This window comes from Filicampus tigris, chromosome 1 (genome assembly GCF_054856515.1).
Source record: "Filicampus tigris isolate MCC_2025a chromosome 1, RoL_Ftig_1.0, whole genome shotgun sequence".
Lineage (NCBI taxonomy): Eukaryota > Metazoa > Chordata > Actinopteri > Syngnathiformes > Syngnathidae > Filicampus > Filicampus tigris.
The window spans coordinates 28,495,503-28,519,118 of NC_141217.1; positions in this window are offsets into that span (position 1 = coordinate 28,495,503).

Here is a 23,616-nt window from a genome sequence, read left to right on the forward strand (position 1 = left end):
AAAACCCTAGCTGGAAACCCTAACCCTAGTTTGAAACCCTAACTGAAAACCCTAGCTGGAAACCCTAACCCTAGTTTGAAACCCTAGCTGGAAACCCTAACCCTAGTTTGAAACCCTAACTGAAAACCCTAGCTGGAAACCCTAACCCTAGTTTGAAACCCTAACTGAAAACACTAGCTGGAAACCCTAACCCTAGTTTGAAACCCTAGCTGGAAACCCTAACCCTAGTTTGAAACCCTAACTGAAAACCCTAGCTGGAAACCCTAACCCTATATGGAAACCCTAACCCTAACTGAAAACCCTAGCTGGAAACCCTAACCCTAGTTTGATACCCTAACCCTAGTTTGAAACCCTAGCTGGAAACCCTAGCTGGAAACCCTAACCCTAGCTGGAAACCCTAACCCTAGTTTGAAACCCTAACCCTAGTTTGAAACCCTAACTGAAAACCCTAGCTGGAAACCCTAACCCTAGTTTGAAACCCTAACTGAAAACCCTAGCTGGAAACCCTAACCCTAGTTTGAAACCCTATATGGAAACCCCAACCCTAGTTTGAAACCCTAGCTGGAAACCCTAACCCTAGTTTGAAACCCTAACTGAAAACCCTAGCTGGAAACCCTAACCCTAGTTTGAAACCCTAACTGAAAACCCTAGCTGGAAACCCTAACCCTAGTTTGAAACCCTAACTGAAAACCCTAGCTGGAAACCCTAACCCTAGTTTGAAACCCTATATGGAAACCCTAACCCTAGTTTGAAACCCTAACTGAAAACCCTAGCTGGAAACCCTAACCCTATATGGAAACCCTAACCCTAACTGAAAACCCTAGCTGGAAACCCTAACCCTAGTTTGATACCCTAACCCTAGTTTGAAACCCTAGCTGGAAACCCTAGCTGGAAACCCTAACCCTAGCTGGAAACCCTAACCCTAGTTTGAAACCCTAACCCTAGTTTGAAACCCTAACTGAAAACCCTAGCTGGAAACCCTAACCCTAGTTTGAAACCCTAACTGAAAACCCTAGCTGGAAACCCTAACCCTAGTTTGAAACCCTATATGGAAACCCCAACCCTAGTTTGAAACCCTAGCTGGAAACCCTAACCCTAGTTTGAAACCCTAACTGAAAACCCTAGCTGGAAACCCTAACCCTAGTTTGAAACCCTAACTGAAAACCCTAGCTGGAAACCCTAACCCTAGTTTGAAACCCTAACTGAAAACCCTAGCTGGAAACCCTAACCCTAGTTTGAAACCCTATATGGAAACCCTAACCCTAGTTTGAAACCCTAACTGAAAACCCTAGCTGGAAACCCTAACCCTAGATGGAAACCCTAACTGAAAACCCTAGCTGGAAACCCTAACCCTAGTTTGAAACCCTAACTGAAAACCCTAACCCTAGTTTGAAACCCTAACTGAAAACCCTAGCTGGAAACCCTAACCCTAGTTTGAAACCCTAACTGAAAACCCTAGCTGGAAACCCTAACCCTAGTTTGAAACCCTAACTGAAAACCCTAGCTGGAAACCCTAACCCTAGTTTGAAACCCTAACTGAAAACCCTAGCTGGAAACCCTAACCCTAGTTTGAAACCCTATATGGAAACCCTAACCCTAGTTTGAAACCCTAGCTGGAAACCCTAACCCTAGTTTGAAACCCTAACTGAAAACCCTAGCTGGAAACCCTAACCCTAGTTTGAAACCCTAGCTGGAAACCCTAACCCTAGTTTGAAACCCTAACTGAAAAACCTAGCTGGAAACCCTAACCCTAGTTTGAAACCCTAACTGAAAACCCTAGCTGGAAACCCTAACCCTAGCTGGAAACCCTAACCCTAGTTTGAAACCCTAACCATCGTTTGAAACCCTAACTGAAAACCCTAGCTGGAAACCCTAACCCTAGTTTGAAACCCTAACTGAAAACCCTAGCTGGAAACCCTAACCCTAGATTGAAACCCTAACTGAAAACCCTAGCTGGAAACCCTAACCCTAGTTTGAAACCCTAACTGAAAACCCTAGCTGGAAACCCTAACCCTAGTTTGAAACCCTAACTGAAAACCCTAGCTGGAAACCCTAACCCTATATGGAAACCCTAACCCTAGTTTGAAACCCTAACTGAAAAGCCTAGCTGGAAACCCTAACCCTAGTTTGAAACCCTAACTGAAAACCCTAGCTGGAAACCCTAACCCTAGATTGAAACCCTAACTGAAAACCCTAGCTGGAAACCCTAACCCTAGTTTGAAACCCTATATGGAAACCCTAACCCTAGTTTGAAACCCTAGCTGGAAACCCTAACCCTAGTTTGAAACCCTAACTGAAAACCCTAGCTGGAAACCCTAACCCTAGTTTGAAACCCTAGCTGGAAACCCTAACCCTAGTTTGAAACCCTAACTGAAAAACCTAGCTGGAAACCCTAACCCTAGTTTGAAACCCTAACTGAAAACCCTAGCTGGAAACCCTAACCCTAGCTGGAAACCCTAACCCTAGTTTGAAACCCTAACCATCGTTTGAAACCCTAACTGAAAACCCTAGCTGGAAACCCTAACCCTAGTTTGAAACCCTAACTGAAAACCCTAGCTGGAAACCCTAACCCTAGATTGAAACCCTAACTGAAAACCCTAGCTGGAAACCCTAACCCTAGTTTGAAACCCTAACTGAAAACCCTAGCTGGAAACCCTAACCCTAGTTTGAAACCCTAACTGAAAACCCTAGCTGGAAACCCTAACCCTATATGGAAACCCTAACCCTAGTTTGAAACCCTAACTGAAAACCCTAGCTGGAAACCCTAACCCTAGTTTGAAACCCTAACTGAAAACCCTAGCTGGAAACCCTAACCCTAGATTGAAACCCTAACTGAAAACCCTAGCTGGAAACCCTAACCCTAGTTTGAAACCCTAACTGAAAACCCTAGCTGTAAACCCTAACCCTAGTTTGAAACCCTATATGGAAACCCTAACCCTAGTTTGAAACCCTAACTGAAAACCCTAGCTGGAAACCCTAACCCTAGTTTGAAACCCTAACTGAAAACCCTAGCTGGAAACCCTAACCCTAGTTTGAAACCCTAACTGAAAACCCTAGCTGGAAACCCTAACCCTAGTTTGAAACCCTAACTGAAAACCCTAGCTGGAAACCCTAACCCTAGTTTGAAACCCTAACTGAAAACCCTAGCTGGAAACCCTAACCCTAGTTTGAAACCCTAACTGAAAACCCTAGCTGGAAACCCTAACCCTAGTTTGAAACCCTAACTGAAAACCCTAGCTGGAAACCCTAACCCTAGTTTGAAACCCTATATGGAAACCCTAACCCTAGTTTGAAACCCTAGCTGGAAACCCTAACCCTAGTTTGAAACCCTAACTGAAAACCCTAGCTGGAAACCCTAACCCTAGTTTGAAACCCTAGCTGGAAACCCTAACCCTAGTTTGAAACCCTAACTGAAAACCCTAGCTGGAAACCCTAACCCTAGTTTGAAACCCTAACTGAAAACCCTAGCTGGAAACCCTAACCCTAGCTGGAAACCCTAACCCTAGTTTGAAACCCTAACCATCGTTTGAAACCCTAACTGAAAACCCTAGCTGGAAACCCTAACCCTAGTTTGAAACCCTAACTGAAAACCCTAGCTGGAAACCCTAACCCTAGATTGAAACCCTAACTGAAAACCCTAGCTGGAAACCCTAACCCTAGTTTGAAACCCTAACTGAAAACCCTAGCTGGAAACCCTAACCCTAGTTTGAAACCCTAACTGAAAACCCTAGCTGGAAACCCTAACCCTATATGGAAACCCTAACCCTAGTTTGAAACCCTAACTGAAAACCCTAGCTGGAAACCCTAACCCTAGTTTGAAACCCTAACTGAAAACCCTAGCTGGAAACCCTAACCCTAGATTGAAACCCTAACTGAAAACCCTAGCTGGAAACCCTAACCCTAGTTTGAAACCCTAACTGAAAACCCTAGCTGGAAACCCTAACCCTAGTTTGAAACCCTATATGGAAACCCTAACCCTAGTTTGAAACCCTAACTGAAAACCCTAGCTGGAAACCCTAACCCTAGTTTGAAACCCTAACTGAAAACCCTAGCTGGAAACCCTAACCCTAGTTTGAAACCCTAACTGAAAACCCTAGCTGGAAACCCTAACCCTAGTTTGAAACCCTAACTGAAAACCCTAGCTGGAAACCCTAACCCTAGTTTGAAACCCTAACTGAAAACCCTAGCTGGAAACCCGAACCCTAGTTTGAAACCCTAGCTGGAAACCCTAACCCTAGTTTGAAACCCTAACTGAAAACCCTAGCTGGAAACCCTAACCCTAGTTTGAAACCCTAACTGAAAACCCTAGCTGGAAACCCTAACCCTAGTTTGAAACCCTAGCTGGAAACCCTAACCCTAGTTTGAAACCCTAACTGAAAACCCTAGCTGGAAACCCTAACCCTAGTTTGAAACCCTAACTGAAAACCCTAGCTGGAAACCCTAACCCTAGTTTGAAACCCTAACTGAAAACACTAGCTGGAAACCCTAACCCTAGTTTGAAACCCTAACCCTAACTGAAAACCCTAGCTGGAAACCCTAACCCTAGTTTGAAACCCTAACTGAAAACCCTAGCTGGAAACCCTAACCCTAGTTTGATACCCTAACCCTAGTTTGAAACCCTAGCTGGAAACCCTAGCTGGAAACCCTAACCCTAGCTGGAAACCCTAACCCTAGTTTGAAACCCTAACCCTAGTTTGAAACCCTAACTGAAAACCCTAGCTGGAAACCCTAACCCTAGGTTGAAACCCTAACTGAAAACCCTAGCTGGAAACCCTAACCCTAGTTTGAAACCCTATATGGAAACCCCAACCCTAGTTTGAAACCCTAGCTCGAAACCCTAACCCTAGTTTGAAACCCTAACTGAAAACCCTAGCTGGAAACCCTAACCCTAGTTTGAAACCCTAACTGAAAACCCTAGCTGGAAACCCTAACCCTAGTTTGAAACCCTAACTGAAAACCCTAGCTGGAAACCCTAACCCTAGTTTGAAACCCTAACTGAAAACCCTAGCTGGAAACCCTAACCCTAGTTTGCAACCCTAACTGAAAACCCTAGCTGGAAACCCTAACCCTAGTTTGAAACCCTAACTGAAAACCCTAGCTGGAAACCCTAACCCTAGATGGAAACCCTAACTGAAAACCCTAGCTGGAAACCCTAACCCTAGTTTGAAACCCTAACTGAAAACCCTAACCCTAGTTTGAAACCCTAACTGAAAACCCTAGCTGGAAACCCTAACCCTAGATGGAAACCCTAACTGAAAACCCTAGCTGGAAACCTTAACCCTAGTTTGAAACACTAACTGAAAACCCTAACCCTAGTTTGAAACCCTAACTGAAAACCCTAGATGGAAACCCTAACCCTAGTTTGAAACCCTAACTGAAAACCCTAGCTGGAAACCCTAACCCTAGTTTGAAACCCTAACTGAAAACCCTAGCTGGAAACCCTAACCCTAGTTTGAAACCCTAGCTGGAAACCCTAACCCTAGTTTGAAACCCTAGCTGGAAACCCTAACCCTAGTTTGAAACCCTAACTGAAAACCCTAGCTGGAAACCCTAACCCTAGTTTGAAACCCTAACTGAAAACCCTAGCTGGAAACCCGAACCCTAGTTTGAAACCCTAACTGAAAACCCTAGCTGGAAACCCTAACCCTAGTTTGAAACCCTAGCTGGAAACCCTAACCCTAGTTTGAAACCCTAACTGGAAACCCTAACCCTAGTTTGAAACCCTAACTGAAAACCCTAGCTGGAAACCCTAACCCTAGTTTGAAACCCTAACTGAAAACCCTAGCTGGAAACCCTAACACTAGTTTGAAACCCTAGCTGGAAACCCTAACCCTAGTTTGAAACCCTAACTGAAAACCCTAGCTGGAAACCCTAACCCTAGTTTGAAACCCTAACTGAAAACACTAGCTGGAAACCCTAACCCTAGTTTGAAACCCTAGCTGGAAACCCTAACCCTAGTTTGAAACCCTAACTGAAAACCCTAGCTGGAAACCCTAACCCTATATGGAAACCCTAACCCTAACTGAAAACCCTAGCTGGAAACCCTAACCCTAGTTTGATACCCTAACCCTAGTTTGAAACCCTAGCTGGAAACCCTAGCTGGAAACCCTAACCCTAGCTGGAAACCCTAACCCTAGTTTGAAACCCTAACCCTAGTTTGAAACCCTAACTGAAAACCCTAGCTGGAAACCCTAACCCTAGTTTGAAACCCTAACTGAAAACCCTAGCTGGAAACCCTAACCCTAGTTTGAAACCCTATATGGAAACCCCAACCCTAGTTTGAAACCCTAGCTGGAAACCCTAACCCTAGTTTGAAACCCTAACTGAAAACCCTAGCTGGAAACCCTAACCCTAGTTTGAAACCCTAACTGAAAACCCTAGCTGGAAACCCTAACCCTAGTTTGAAACCCTAACTGAAAACCCTAGCTGGAAACCCTAACCCTAGTTTGAAACCCTATATGGAAACCCTAACCCTAGTTTGAAACCCTAACTGAAAACCCTAGCTGGAAACCCTAACCCTATATGGAAACCCTAACCCTAACTGAAAACCCTAGCTGGAAACCCTAACCCTAGTTTGATACCCTAACCCTAGTTTGAAACCCTAGCTGGAAACCCTAGCTGGAAACCCTAACCCTAGCTGGAAACCCTAACCCTAGTTTGAAACCCTAACCCTAGTTTGAAACCCTAACTGAAAACCCTAGCTGGAAACCCTAACCCTAGTTTGAAACCCTAACTGAAAACCCTAGCTGGAAACCCTAACCCTAGTTTGAAACCCTATATGGAAACCCCAACCCTAGTTTGAAACCCTAGCTGGAAACCCTAACCCTAGTTTGAAACCCTAACTGAAAACCCTAGCTGGAAACCCTAACCCTAGTTTGAAACCCTAACTGAAAACCCTAGCTGGAAACCCTAACCCTAGTTTGAAACCCTAACTGAAAACCCTAGCTGGAAACCCTAACCCTAGTTTGAAACCCTATATGGAAACCCTAACCCTAGTTTGAAACCCTAACTGAAAACCCTAGCTGGAAACCCTAACCCTAGTTTGAAACCCTAACTGAAAACCCTAGCTGGAAACCCTAACCCTAGTTTGAAACCCTAACTGAAAACCCTAGCTGGAAACCCTAACCCTAGTTTGAAACCCTAACTGAAAACCCTAGCTGGAAACCCTAACCCTAGTTTGAAACCCTAACTGAAAACCCTAGCTGGAAACCCTAACCCTAGTTTGAAACCCTAACTGAAAACCCTAGCTGGAAACCCTAACCCTAGTTTGAAACCCTAACTGAAAACCCTAGCTGGAAACCCTAACCCTAGTTTGAAACCCTAACTGAAAACCCTAGCTGGAAACCCTAACCCTAGTTTGAAACCCTAACTGAAAACCCTAGCTGGAAACCCTAACCCTAGTTTGAAACCCTAGCTGGAAACCCTAACCCTAGTTTGAAACCCTAACTGAAAACCCTAGCTGGAAACCCTAACCCTAGTTTGAAACCCTAACTGAAAACCCTAGCTGGAAACCCTAACCCTAGCTGGAAACCCTAACCCTAGTTTGAAACCCTAACCATCGTTTGAAACCCTAACTGAAAACCCTAGCTGGAAACCCTAACCCTAGATTGAAACCCTAACTGAAAACCCTAGCTGGAAACCCTAACCCAAGTTTGAAACCCTAACTGAAAACCCTAGCTGGAAACCCTAACCCTAGTTTGAAACCCTAACTGAAAACCCTAGCTGGAAACCCTAACCCTATATGGAAACCCTAACCCTAGTTTGAAACCCTAACTGAAAACCCTAGCTGGAAACCCTAACCCTAGTTTGAAACCCTAACTGAAAACCCTAGCTGGAAACCCTAACCCTAGATTGAAACCCTAACTGAAAACCCTAGCTGGAAACCCTAACCCTAGTTTGAAACCCTAACTGAAAACCCTAGCTGGAAACCCTAACCCTAGTTTGAAACCCTATATGGAAACCCTAACCCTAGTTTGAAACCCTAACTGAAAACCCTAGCTGGAAACCCTAACCCTAGTTTGAAACCCTAACTGAAAACCCTAGCTGGAAACCCTAACCCTAGTTTGAAACCCTAACTGAAAACCCTAGCTGGAAACCCTAACCCTAGTTTGAAACCCTAACTGAAAACCCTAGCTGGAAACCCTAACCCTAGTTTGAAACCCTAACTGAAAACCCTAGCTGGAAACCCTAACCCTAGTTTGAAACCCTAACTGAAAACCCTAGCTGGAAACCCTAACCCTAGTTTGAAACCCTAACTGAAAACCCTAGCTGGAAACCCTAACCCTAGTTTGAAACCCTAACTGAAAACCCTAGCTGGAAACCCTAACCCTAGTTTGAAACCCTATATGGAAACCCTAACCCTAGTTTGAAACCCTAGCTGGAAACCCTAACCCTAGTTTGAAACCCTAACTGAAAACCCTAGCTGGAAACCCTAACCCTAGTTTGAAACCCTAGCTGGAAACCCTAACCCTAGTTTGAAACCCTAACTGAAAACCCTAGCTGGAAACCCTAACCCTAGTTTGAAACCCTAACTGAAAACCCTAGCTGGAAACCCTAACCCTAGCTGGAAACCCTAACCCTAGTTTGAAACCCTAACCATCGTTTGAAACCCTAACTGAAAACCCTAGCTGGAAACCCTAACCCTAGTTTGAAACCCTAACTGAAAACCCTAGCTGGAAACCCTAACCCTAGATTGAAACCCTAACTGAAAACCCTAGCTGGAAACCCTAACCCTAGTTTGAAACCCTAACTGAAAACCCTAGCTGGAAATCCTAACCCTAGTTTGAAACCCTAACTGAAAACCCTAGCTGGAAACCCTAACCCTATATGGAAACCCTAACCCTAGTTTGAAACCCTAACTGAAAACCCTAGCTGGAAACCCTAACCCTAGTTTGAAACCCTAACTGAAAACCCTAGCTGGAAACCCTAACCCTAGATTGAAACCCTAACTGAAAACCCTAGCTGGAAACCCTAACCCTAGATTGAAACCCTAACTGAAAACCCTAGCTGGAAACCCTAACCCTAGTTTGAAACCCTATATGGAAACCCTAACCCTAGTTTGAAACCCTAACTGAAAACCCTAGCTGGAAACCCTAACCCTAGTTTGAAACCCTAACTGAAAACCCTAGCTGGAAACCCTAACCCTAGTTTGAAACCCTAACTGAAAACCCTAGCTGGAAACCCTAACCCTAGTTTGAAACCCTAACTGAAAACCCTAGCTGGAAACCCGAACCCTAGTTTGAAACCCTAGCTGGAAACCCTAACCCTAGTTTGAAACCCTAACTGAAAACCCTAGCTGGAAACCCTAACCCTAGTTTGAAACCCTAACTGAAAACCCTAGCTGGAAACCCTAACCCTAGTTTGAAACCCTAGCTGGAAACCCTAACCCTAGTTTGAAACCCTAACTGAAAACCCTAGCTGGAAACCCTAACCCTAGTTTGAAACCCTAACTGAAAACACTAGCTGGAAACCCTAACCCTAGTTTGAAACCCTAGCTGGAAACCCTAACCCTAGTTTGAAACCCTAACTGAAAACCCTAGCTGGAAACCCTAACCCTATATGGAAACCCTAACCCTAACTGAAAACCCTAGCTGGAAACCCTAACCCTAGTTTGAAACCCTAACTGAAAACCCTAGCTGGAAACCCTAACCCTAGTTTGATACCCTAACCCTAGTTTGAAACCCTAGCTGGAAACCCTAGCTGGAAACCCTAACCCTAGCTGGAAACCCTAACCCTAGTTTGAAACCCTAACCCTAGTTTGAAACCCTAACTGAAAACCCTAGCTGGAAACCCTAACCCTAGGTTGAAACCCTAACTGAAAACCCTAGCTGGAAACCCTAACCCTAGTTTGAAACCCTATATGGAAACCCCAACCCTAGTTTGAAACCCTAGCTGGAAACCCTAACCCTAGTTTGAAACCCTAACTGAAAACCCTAGCTGGAAACCCTAACCCTAGTTTGAAACCCTAACTGAAAACCCTAGCTGGAAACCCTAACCCTAGTTTGAAACCCTAACTGAAAACCCTAGCTGGAAACCCTAACCCTAGTTTGAAACCCTAACTGAAAACCCTAGCTGGAAACCCTAACCCTAGTTTGCAACCCTAACTGAAAACCCTAGCTGGAAACCCTAACCCTAGTTTGAAACCCTAACTGAAAACCCTAGCTGGAAACCCTAACCCTAGATGGAAACCCTAACTGAAAACCCTAGCTGGAAACCCTAACCCTAGTTTGAAACCCTAACTGAAAACCCTAACCCTAGTTTGAAACCCTAACTGAAAACCCTAGCTGGAAACCCTAACCCTAGATGGAAACCCTAACTGAAAACCCTAGCTGGAAACCTTAACCCTAGTTTGAAACACTAACTGAAAACCCTAACCCTAGTTTGAAACCCTAACTGAAAACCCTAGATGGAAACCCTAACCCTAGTTTGAAACCCTAACTGAAAACCCTAGCTGGAAACCCTAACCCTAGTTTGAAACCCTAACTGAAAACCCTAGCTGGAAACCCTAACCCTAGTTTGAAACCCTAGCTGGAAACCCTAACCCTAGTTTGAAACCCTAGCTGGAAACCCTAACCCTAGTTTGAAACCCTAACTGAAAACCCTAGCTGGAAACCCTAACCCTAGTTTGAAACCCTAACTGAAAACCCTAGCTGGAAACCCGAACCCTAGTTTGAAACCCTAGCTGGAAACCCTAACCCTAGTTTGAAACCCTAACTGAAAACCCTAGCTGGAAACCCTAACCCTAGTTTGAAACCCTAACTGAAAACCCTAGCTGGAAACCCTAACCCTAGTTTGAAACCCTAGCTGGAAACCCTAACCCTAGTTTGAAACCCTAACTGAAAACCCTAGCTGGAAACCCTAACCCTAGTTTGAAACCCTAACTGAAAACACTAGCTGGAAACCCTAACCCTAGTTTGAAACCCTAGCTGGAAACCCTAACCCTAGTTTGAAACCCTAACTGAAAACCCTAGCTGGAAACCCTAACCCTATATGGAAACCCTAACCCTAACTGAAAACCCTAGCTGGAAACCCTAACCCTAGTTTGAAACCCTAACTGAAAACCCTAGCTGGAAACCCTAACCCTAGTTTGATACCCTAACCCTAGTTTGAAACCCTAGCTGGAAACCCTAGCTGGAAACCCTAACCCTAGCTGGAAACCCTAACCCTAGTTTGAAACCCTAACCCTAGTTTGAAACCCTAACTGAAAACCCTAGCTGGAAACCCTAACCCTAGGTTGAAACCCTAACTGAAAACCCTAGCTGGAAACCCTAACCCTAGTTTGAAACCCTATATGGAAACCCCAACCCTAGTTTGAAACCCTAGCTGGAAACCCTAACCCTAGTTTGAAACCCTAACTGAAAACCCTAGCTGGAAACCCTAACCCTAGTTTGAAACCCTAACTGAAAACCCTAGCTGGAAACCCTAACCCTAGTTTGAAACCCTAACTGAAAACCCTAGCTGGAAACCCTAACCCTAGTTTGAAACCCTAACTGAAAACCCTAGCTGGAAACCCTAACCCTAGTTTGCAACCCTAACTGAAAACCCTAGCTGGAAACCCTAACCCTAGTTTGAAACCCTAACTGAAAACCCTAGCTGGAAACCCTAACCCTAGATGGAAACCCTAACTGAAAACCCTAGCTGGAAACCCTAACCCTAGTTTGAAACCCTAACTGAAAACCCTAACCCTAGTTTGAAACCCTAACTGAAAACCCTAGCTGGAAACCCTAACCCTAGTTTGAAACCCTAACTGAAAACCCTAGCTGGAAACCCTAACCCTAGTTTGAAACCCTAGCTGGAAACACTAACCCTAGTTTGAAACCCTAACTGAAAACCCTAGCTGGAAACCCTAACCCTAGTTTGAAACCCTAACTGAAAACCCTAGCTGGAAACCCTAACCCTAGTTTGAAACCCTATATGGAAACCCTAACCCTAGTTTGAAACCCTAACCCTAGTTTGAAACCCTAGCTGAAAACCCTAGCTGGAAACCCTAACCCTATATGGAAACCCTAACCCTAGTTTGAAACCCTATATGGAAACCCTAACCCTAGTTTGCAACCCTAACTGAAAACCCTAGCTGGAAACCCTAACCCTAGTTTGAAACCCTAACCCTAGTTTGAAACCCTAACTGAAAACCCTAGCTGGAAACCCTAACCCTAGTTTGAAACCCTAACCCTAGTTTGAAACCCTAACTGAAAACCCTAGCTGGAAACCCTAACCCTAGTTTGAAACCCTAGCTGGAAACCCTAACCCTAGTTTGAAACCCTATATGGAAACCCTAACCCTAGTTTGAAACCCTAACTGAAAACCCTAGCTGGAAACCCTAACCCTAGTTTGAAACCCTAACTGAAAACCCTAGCTGGAAACCCTAACCCTAGCTGGAAACCCTAACCCTAGTTTGAAACCCTAACTGAAAACCCTAGCTGGAAACCCTAACCCTAGTTTGAAACCCTAACTGAAAACCCTAGCTGGAAACCCTAACCCTAGTTTGAAACCCTAACTGAAAACCCTAGCTGGAAACCCTAACCCTAGTTTGAAACCCTAACTGAAAACCCTAGCTGGAAACCCTAACCCTAGTTTGCAACCCTAACTGAAAACCCTAGCTGGAAACCCTAACCCTAGTTTGAAACCCTAACTGAAAACCCTAGCTGGAAACCCTAACCCTAGATGGAAACCCTAACTGAAAACCCTAGCTGGAAACCCTAACCCTAGTTTGAAACCCTAACTGAAAACCCTAACCCTAGTTTGAAACCCTAACTGAAAACCCTAGCTGGAAACCCTAACCCTAGATGGAAACCCTAACTGAAAACCCTAGCTGGAAACCTTAACCCTAGTTTGAAACACTAACTGAAAACCCTAACCCTAGTTTGAAACCCTAACTGAAAACCCTAGATGGAAACCCTAACCCTAGTTTGAAACCCTAACTGAAAACCCTAGCTGGAAATCCTAACCCTAGTTTGAAACCCTAACAGAAAACCCTAGCTGGAAACCCTAACCCTAGTTTGAAACCCTAACTGAAAACCCTAGCTGGAAACCCTAACCCTAGTTTGAAACCCTAGCTGGAAACACTAACCCTAGTTTGAAACCCTAACTGAAAACCCTAGCTGGAAACCCTAACCCTAGTTTGAAACCCTAACTGAAAACCCTAGCTGGAAACCCTAACCCTAGTTTGAAACCCTATATGGAAACCCTAACCCTAGTTTGAAACCCTAACCCTAGTTTGAAACCCTAACTGAAAACCCTAGCTGGAAACCCTAACCCTATATGGAAACCCTAACCCTAGTTTGAAACCCTATATGGAAACCCTAACCCTAGTTTGCAACCCTAACTGAAAACCCTAGCTGGAAACCCTAACCCTAGTTTGAAACCCTAACCCTAGTTTGAAATCCTAATTGAAAACCCTAGCTGGAAACCCTAACCCTAGTTTGAAACACTAACCCTAGTTTGAAACCCTAACTGAAAACCCTAGCTGGAAACCCTAACCCTAGTTTGAAACCCTAGCTGGAAACCCTAACCCTAGTTTGAAACCCTATATGGAAACCCTAACCCTAGTTTGAAACCCTAACTGAAAACCCTAGCTGGAAACCCTAACCCTAGTTTGAAACCCTAACTGAAAACCCTAGCTGGAAACCCTAACCCTAGCTGGAAACCCTAACCCTAGTTTGAAACCCTAACTGAAAACCCTAGCTGGAAACCCTAACCCTAGTTTGAAACCCTAACTGAAAACCCTAGCTGGAAACCCTAACCCTAGTTTGAAACCCTAACTGAAAACCCTAGCTGGAAACCCTAACCCTATATGGAAACCCTAACTGAAAACCCTAGCTGGAAACCCTAACCCTAGTTTGAAACCCTAACTGAAAACCCTAGCTGGAAACCCTAACCCTAGTTTGAAACCCTAACTGAAAACCCTAGCTGGAAACCCTAACCCTAGTTTGAAACCCTAACTGAAAACCCTAGTTTGAAACCCTAACCCTAGTTTGAAACCCTAACTGAAAACCCTAGCTGGAAACCCTAACCCTAGTTTGAAACCCTAGCTGGAAACCCTAACCCTAGTTTGAAACCCTAACTGAAAACCCTAGCTGGAAACCCTAACCCTAGTTTGAAACCCTAACTGAAAACCCTAGCTGGAAACCCTAACCCTAGTTTGAAACCCTAACTGAAAACCCTAGCTGGAAACCCTAACCCTAGTTTGAAACCCTAACTGAAAACCCTAGCTGGAAACCCTAACCCTAGTTTGAAACCCTAACTGAAAACCCTAGCTGGAAACCCTAACCCTAGTTTGAAACCCTAACTGAAAACCCTAGCTGGAAACCCTAACCCTAGTTTGAAACCCTAACTGAAAACCCTAGCTGGAAACCCTAACCCTAGTTTGAAACCCTAACTGAAAACCCTAGCTGGAAACCCTAACCCTAGTTTGAAACCCTAGCTGGAAACCCTAACCCTAGTTTGAAACCCTATATGGAAACCCTAACCCTAGTTTGAAACCCTAACTGAAAACCCTAGCTGGAAACCCTAACCCTAGTTTGAAACCCTAACTGAAAACCCTAGCTGGAAACCCTAACCCTAGTTTGAAACCCTAACTGAAAACCCTAGCTGGAAACCCTAACCCTAGTTTGAAACCCTAACTGAAAACCCTAGCTGGAAACCCTAACCCTAGTTTGAAACCCTAGCTGGAAACCCTAACCCTAGTTTGAAACCCTAATTGAAAACCCTAGCTGGAAACCCTAACCCTATATGGAAACCCTAACCCTAGTTTGAAACCCTATATGGAAACCCTAACCCTATTTTGCAACCCTAACTGAAAACCCTAGCTGGAAACCCTAACCCTAGTTTGAAACCCTAGCTGGAAACCCTAACCCTAGTTTGAAACCCTAACTGAAAACCCTAGCTGGAAACCCTAACCCTAGTTTGAAACCCTAACTAAAAACCCTAACCCTAGTTTGAAACCCTAACTGAAAACCCTAGCTGGAAACCCTAACCCTAGTTTGAAACCCTAGCTGGAAACCCTAACCCTAGTTTGAAACCCTAGCTGGAAACCCTAACCCTAGTTTGAAACCCTAACTGAAAACCCTAACCCTAGTTTGAAACCCTAACTGAAAACCCTAGCTGGAAACCCTAACCCTAGTTTGAAACCCTAACTGAAAACCCTAGCTGGAAACCCTAACCCTAGTTTGAAACCCTAACTGAAAACCCTAGCTGGAAACCCTAACCCTAGATGGAAACCCTAACTGAAAACCCTAGCTGGAAACCCTAACCCTAGTTTGAAACCCTAACTGAAAACCCTAACCCTAGTTTGAAACCCTAACTGAAAACCCTAGCTGGAAACCCTAACCCTAGATGGAAACCCTAACTGAAAACCCTAGCTGGAAACCCTAACCCTAGTTTGAAACCCTAACTGAAAACCCTAACCCTAGTTTGAAACCCTAACTGAAAACCCTAGCTGGAAACCCTAACCCTAGTTTGAAACCCTAACTGAAAACCCTAGCTGGAAACCCTAACCCTAGTTTGAAACCCTAACTAAAAACCCTAGCTGGAAACCCTAACCCTAGTTTGAAACCCTAACTGAAAACCCTAGCTGGAAACCCTAACCCTAGTTTGAAACCCTAGCTGGAAACACTAACCCTAGTTTGAAACCCTAACTGAAAACCCTAGCTGGAAACCCTAACCCTAGTTTGAAACCCTAACTGAAAACCCTAGCTGGAAACCCTAACCCTAGTTTGAAACCCTATATGGAAACCCTAACCCTAGTTTGAAACCCTAACTGAAAACCCTAGCTGGAAACCCTAACCCTAGTTTGAAACCCTAACTGAAAACCCTAGCTGGAAACCCTAACCCTAGTTTGAAACCCTAACTGAAAACCCTAGCTGGAAACCCTAACCCTAGTTTGAAACCCTAACCCTAGTTTGAAACCCTAACTGAAAACCCTAGCTGGAAACCCTAACCCTAGTTTGAAACCCTAGCTGGAAACCCTAACCCTAGTTTGAAACCCTATATGGAAACCCTAACCCTAGTTTGAAACCCTAACTGAAAACCCTAGCTGGAAACCCTAACCCTAGTTTGAAACCCTAACTGAAAACCCTAGCTGGAAACCCTAACCCTAGCTGGAAACCCTAAACCTAGTTTGAAACCCTAACTGAAAACCCTAGCTGGAAACCCTAACCCTAGTTTGAAACCCTAACTGAAAACCCTAACCCTAGTTTGAAACCCTAACTGAAAACCCTAGCTGGAAACCCTAACCCTAGTTTGAAACCCTAACTGAAAACCCTAGCTGGAAACCCTAACCCTAGCTGGAAACCCTAACCCTAGTTTGAAACCCTAACCCTAGTTTGAAACCCTAACCCTAGTTTGAAACCCTAACTGAAAACCCTAGCTGGAAACCCTAACCCTAGCTGGAAACCCTAACCCTAGTTTGAAACCCTAACTGAAAACCCTAGCTGGAAACCCTAACCCTAGTTTGAAACCCTAACTGAAAACCCTAGCTGGAAACCCTAACCCTAGTTTGAAACCCTAACTGAAAACCCTAGCTGGAAACCCTAACCCTATATGGAAACCCTAACCCTAGTTTGAAACCCTATATGGAAACCCTAACCCTAGTTTGCAACCCTAACTGAAAACCCTAGCTGGTAACCCTAACCCTAGTTTGAAACCCTAACCCTAGTTTGAAACCCTAACTGAAAACCCTAGCTGGAAACCCTAACCCTAGTTTGAAACCCTAACTGAAAACCCTAGCTGGAAACCCTAACCCTAGTTTGAAACCCTAACTGAAAACCCTAGCTGGAAACCCTAACCCTAGTTTGAAACCCTAACTGAAAACCCTAGCTGGAAACCCTAACCCTAGTTTGAAACCCTAACCCTGGTTTGAAACCCTAACCCTAGTTTGAAACCCTAACTGAAAACCCTAGCTGGAAACCCTAACCCTAGCTGGAAACCCTAACCCTAGTTTGAAACCCTAACTGAAAACCCTAGCTGGAAACCCTAACCCTAGTTTGAAACCCTAACTGAAAACCCTAGCTGGAAACCCTAACTCTAGTTTGAAACCCTAACTGAAAACCCTAGCTGGAAACCCTAACCCTAGTTTGAAACCCTAGCTGGAAACACAACCCTAGTTTGAAACCCTAACTGAAAACCCTAGCTGGAAACCCTAACCCTAGTTTGAAACCCTAGCTGGAAACCCTAACCCTAGTTTGAAACCCTAACTGAAAACCCTAGCTGGAAATCCTAACCCTAGTTTGAAACCCTAGCTGGAAACCCTAACCCTAGTTTGAAACCCTATATGGAAACCCTAACCCTAGTTTGAAACCCTAACTGAAAACCCTAGCTGGAAACCCTAACCCTAGTTTGAAACCCTAACTGAAAACCCTAGCTGGAAACCCTAACCCTAGCTGGAAACCCTAACCCTAGTTTGAAACCCTAACTGAAAACCCTAGCTGGAAACCCTAACCCTAGTTTGAAACCCTAACTGAAAACCCTAGCTGGAAACCCTAACCCTAGTTTGAAACCCTAGCTGGAAACCCTAACCCTAGTTTGAAACCCTATATGGAAACCCTAACCCTAGTTTGAAACCCTAACTGAAAACCCTAGCTGGAAACCCTAACCCTAGTTTGAAACCCTAACTGAAAACCCTAGCTGGAAACCCTAACCCTAGTTTGAAACCCTAACTGAAAACCCTAGCTGGAAACCCTAACCCTAGCTGGAAACCCTAACCCTAGTTTGAAACCCTAACTGAAAACCCTAGCTGGAAACCCTAACCCTAGTTTGAAACCCTAACCCTAGTTTGAAACCCTAACTGAAAACCCTAGCTGGAAACCCTAACCCTAGTTTGAAACCCTAACTGAAAACCCTAGCTGGAAACCCTAACCCTATATGGAAACCCTAACCCTAGTTTGAAACCCTATATGGAAACCCTAACCCTCGTTTGCAACCCTAACTGAAAACCCTAGCTGGAAACCCTAACCCTAGTTTGAAACCCTAACCCTAGTTTGAAACCCTAACTGAAAACCCTAGCTGGAAACCCTAACCCTAGCTGGAAACCCTAACCCTAGTTTGAAGCCCTAACTGAAAACCCTAGCTGGAAACCCTAACCCTAGTTTGAAACCCTAGCTGGAAACCCTAACCCTAGTTTGAAACCCTAGCTGGAAACCCTAACCCTAGTTTGAAACCCTAACTGAAAACCCTAGCTGGAAACCCTAACCCTAGTTTGAAACCCTAGCTGGAAACCCTAGCTGGAAACCCTAACCCTAGCTGGAAACCCTAACCCTAGTTTGAAACCCTAACCCTAGTTTTAAACCCTAACTGAAAACCCTAGCTGGAAACCCTAACCCTAGTTTGAAACCCTAACTGAAAACCCTAGCTGGAAACCCTAACCCTAGTTTGAAACCCTAACTGAAAACCCTAACCCTAGTTTGAAACCCTAACTGAAAACCCTAGATGGAAACCCTAACCCTAGTTTGAAACCCTAACTGAAAACCCTAGCTGGAAACCCTAACCCTAGTTTGAAACCCTAACTGAAAACCCTAGCTGGAAACCCTAACCCTAGTTTGAAACCCTAACTGAAAACCCTAGCTGGAAACCCTAACCCTAGTTTGAAACCCTAGCTGGAAACACAACCCTAGTTTGAAACCCTAACTGAAAACCCTAGCTGGAAACCCTAACCCTAGTTTGAAACCCTAACTGAAAACCCTAGCTGGAAACCCTAACCCTAGTTTGAAACCCTATATGGAAACCCTAACCCTAGTTTGAAACCCTAACTGAAAACCCTAGCTGGAAACCCTAACCCTAGTTTGAAACCCTAACTGAAAACCCTAGCTGGAAACCCTAACCCTAGTTTGAAACCCTAACCCTAGTTTGAAACCCTAACTGAAAACCCTAGCTGGAAACCCTAACCCTAGTTTGAAACCCTAGCTGGAAACCCTAACCCTAGTTTGAAACCCTATATGGAAACCCTAACCCTAGTTTGAAACCCTAACTGAAAACCCTAACTGGAAACCCTAACCCTAGTTTGAAACCCTAACCCTAGTTTGAAACCCTAACTGAAAACCCTAGCTGGAAACCCTAACCCTAGTTTGAAACCCTAACTGAAAACCCTAGCTGGAAACCCTAACCCTATATGGAAACCCTAACCCTAGTTTGAAACCCTATATGGAAACCCTAACCCTAGTTTGAAACCCTAACTGAAAACCCTAGCTGGAAACCCTAACCCTAGCTGGAAACCCTAACCCTAGTTTGAAGCCCTAACTGAAAACCCTAGCTGGAAACCCTAACCCTAGTTTGAAACCCTAGCTGGAAACCCTAACCCTAGTTTGAAACCCTAGCTGGAAACCCTAACCCTAGTTTGAAACCCTAACTGAAAACCCTAGCTGGAAACCCTAACCCTAGTTTGAAACCCTAGCTGGAAACCCTAACCCTAGTTTGAAACCCTAACTGAAAACCCTAGCTGGAAACCCTAACCCTAGTTTGAAACCCTAACTGAAAACCCTAGCTGGAAACCCTAACCCTAGCTGGAAACCCTAACCCTAGTTTGAAACCCTAACCCTAGTTTTAAACCCTAACTGAAAACCCTAGCTGGAAACCCTAACCCTAGTTTGAAACCCTAACTGAAAACCCTAGCTGGAAACCCTAACCCTAGTTTGAAACCCTAACTGAAAACCCTAACCCTAGTTTGAAACCCTAACTGAAAACCCTAGATGGAAACCCTAACCCTAGTTTGAAACCCTAACTGAAAACCCTAGCTGGAAACCCTAACCCTAGTTTGAAACCCTAACTGAAAACCCTAGCTGGAAACCCTAACCCTAGTTTGAAACCCTAACTATAAACCCTAGCTGGAAACCCTAACCCTAGTTTGAAACCCTAGCTGGAAACACAACCCTAGTTTGAAACCCTAACTGAAAACCCTAGCTGGAAACCCTAACCCTAGTTTGAAACCCTAACTGAAAACCCTAGCTGGAAACCCTAACCCTAGTTTGAAACCCTATATGGAAACCCTAACCCTAGTTTGAAACCCTAACTGAAAACCCTAGCTGGAAACCCTAACCCTAGTTTGAAACCCTAACTGAAAACCCTAGCTGGAAACCCTAACCCTAGTTTGAAACCCTAACCCTAGTTTGAAACCCTATATAGAAACCCTAACCCTAGTTTGACACCCTAACTGAAAACCCTAGCTGGAAACCCTAACCCTAGTTTGAAACCCTAACTGAAAACCCTAGCTGGAAACCCTAACCCTAGCTGGAAAGCCTAACCCTAGTTTGAAACCCTAACTGAAAACCCTAGCTGGAAACCCTAACCCTAGTTTGAAACCCTAGCTGGAAACCCTAACCCTAGTTTGAAACCCTATATGGAAACCCTAACCCTAGTTTGAAACCCTAACTGAAAACCCTAGCTGGAAACCCTAACCCTAGTTTGAAACCCTAGCTGGAAACCCTAACCCTAGTTTGAAACCCTAACTGAAAACCCTAGCTGGAAACCCTAACCCTAGTTTGAAACCCTAGCTGGAAACCCTAACCCTAGTTTGAAACCCTAACTGAAAACCCTAGCTGGAAACCCTAACCCTAGTTTGAAACCCTAACTGAAAACCCTAGCTGGAAACCCTAACCCTAGTTTGAAACCCTAACCCTAGTTTGAAACCCTAACCCTAGTTTGAAACCCTAACTGAAAACCCTAGCTGGAAACCCTAACCCTAGTTTGAAACCCTAACCCTAGTTTGAAACCCTAACTGAAAACCCTAGCTGGAAACCCTAACCCTAGTTTGAAACCCTAGCTGGAAACCCTAACCCTAGTTTGAAACCCTATATAGAAACCCTAACCCTAGTTTGACACCCTAACTGAAAACCCTAGCTGGAAACCCTAACCCTAGTTTGAAACCCTAACTGAAAACCCTAGCTGGAAACCCTAACCCTAGCTGGAAAGCCTAACCCTAGTTTGAAACCCTAACTGAAAACCCTAGCTGGAAACCCTAACCCTAGTTTGAAACCCTAGCTGGAAACCCTAACCCTAGTTTGAAACCCTATATGGAAACCCTAACCCTAGTTTGAAACCCTAACTGAAAACCCTAGCTGGAAACCCTAACCCTAGTTTGAAACCCTAGCTGGAAACCCTAACCCTAGTTTGAAACCCTAACTGAAAACCCTAGCTGGAAACCCTAACCCTAGCTGGAAACCCTAACCCTAGTTTGAAACCCTAACCCTAGTTTGAAACCCTAACTGAAAACCCTAGCTGGAAACCCTAACCCTAGTTTGAAACCCTAACCTTAACCCTAGCTGGAAACCCTAAACCTAGTTTGAAACCCTAACTGAAAACCCTAGCTGGAAACCCTAACCCTAGATGGAAACCCTAACTGAAAACCCTAGCTGGAAACCCTAACCCTAGTTTGAAACCCTAACTGAAAACCCTAACCCTAGTTTGAAACCCTAACTGAAAACCCTAGATGGAAACCCTAACCCTAGTTTGAAACCCTAACTGAAAACCCTAGCTGGAAACCCTAACCGTAGTTTGAAACCCTAGCTGGAAACCCTAACCCTAGTTTGAAACCCTAACTGAAAACCCTAGCTGGAAACCCTAACCCTAGTTTGAAACCCTAACTGAAAACCCTAGCTGGAAACCCTAACCCTAGTTTGAAACCCTAACTGAAAACTCTAGCTGGAAACCCTAACCCTAGTTTGAAACCCTAACTGAAAACCCTAGCTGGAAACCCTAACCCTAGTTTGAAACCCTAACCCTAGTTTGAAACCCTAACCCTAGTTTGAAACCCTAACTGAAAACCCTAGCTGGAAACCCTAACCCTAGCTGGAAACCCTAACCCTAGTTTGAAACCCTAACTGAAAACCCTAGCTGGAAACCCTAACCCTAGTTTGAAACCCTAACTGAAAACCCTAGCTGGAAACCCTAACTCTAGTTTGAAACCCTAACTGAAAACCCTAGCTGGAAACCCTAACCCTAGTTTGAAACCCTAGCTGGAAACACAACCCTAGTTTGAAACCCTAACTGAAAACCCTAGCTGGAAACCCTAACCCTAGTTTGAAACCCTAGCTGGAAACCCTAACCCTAGTTTGAAACCCTAACTGAAAACCCTAGCTGGAAATCCTAACCCTAGTTTGAAACCCTAGCTGGAAACCCTAACCCTAGTTTGAAACCCTATATGGAAACCCTAACCCTAGTTTGAAACCCTAACTGAAAACCCTAGCTGGAAACCCTAACCCTAGTTTGAAACCCTAACTGAAAACCCTAGCTGGAAACCCTAACCCTAGCTGGAAACCCTAACCCTAGTTTGAAACCCTAACTGAAAACCCTAGCTGGAAACCCTAACCCTAGTTTGAAACCCTAACTGAAAACCCTAGCTGGAAACCCTAACCCTAGTTTGAAACCCTAGCTGGAAACCCTAACCCTAGTTTGAAACCCTATATGGAAACCCTAACCCTAGTTTGAAACCCTAACTGAAAACCCTAGCTGGAAACCCTAACCCTAGTTTGAAACCCTAACTGAAAACCCTAGCTGGAAACCCTAACCCTAGTTTGAAACCCTAACTGAAAACCCTAGCTGGAAACCCTAAGCCTAGCTGGAAACCCTAACCCTAGTTTGAAACCCTAACTGAAAACCCTAGCTGGAAACCCTAACCCTAGTTTGAAACCCTAACCCTAGTTTGAAACCCTAACTGAAAACCCTAGCTGGAAACCCTAACCCTAGTTTGAAACCCTAACTGAAAACGCTAGCTGGAAACCCTAACCCTATATGGAAATCCTAACCCTAGTTTGAAACCCTATATGGAAACCCTAACCCTCGTTTGCAACCCTAACTGAAAACCCTAGCTGGAAACCCTAACCCTAGTTTGAAACCCTAGCTGGAAACCCTAACCCTAGTTTGAAACCCTAGCTGGAAACCCTAACCCTAGTTTGAAACCCTAACTGAAAACCCTAGCTGGAAACCCTAACCCTAGTTTGAAACCCTAGCTGGAAACCCTAACCCTAGTTTGAAACCCTAACTGAAAACCCTAGCTGGAAACCCTAACCCTAGTTTGAAACCCTAACTGAAAACCCTAGCTGGAAACCCTAACCCTAGCTGGAAACCCTAACCCTAGTTTGAAACCCTAACCCTAGTTTTAAACCCTAACTGAAAACCCTAGCTGGAAACCCTAACCCTAGTTTGAAACCCTAACTGAAAACCCTAGCTGGAAACCCTAACCCTAGTTTGAAACCCTAACTGAAAACCCTAACCCTAGTTTGAAACCCTAACTGAAAACCCTAGATGGAAACCCTAACCCTAGTTTGAAACCCTAACTGAAAACCCTAGCTGGAAACCCTAACCCTAGTTTGAAACCCTAACTGAAAACCCTAGCTGGAAACCCTAACCCTAGTTTGAAACCCTAACTGAAAACCCTAGCTGGAAACCCTAACCCTAGTTTGAAACCCTAGCTGGAAACACAACCCTAGTTTGAAACCCTAACTGAAAACCCTAGCTGGAAACCCTAACCATAGTTTGAAACCCTAACTGAAAACCCTAGCTGGAAACCCTAACCCTAGTTTGAAACCCTATATGGAAACCCTAACCCTAGTTTGAAACCCTAACTGAAAACCCTAGCTGGAAACCCTAACCCTAGTTTGAAACCCTAACTGAAAACCCTAGCTGGAAACC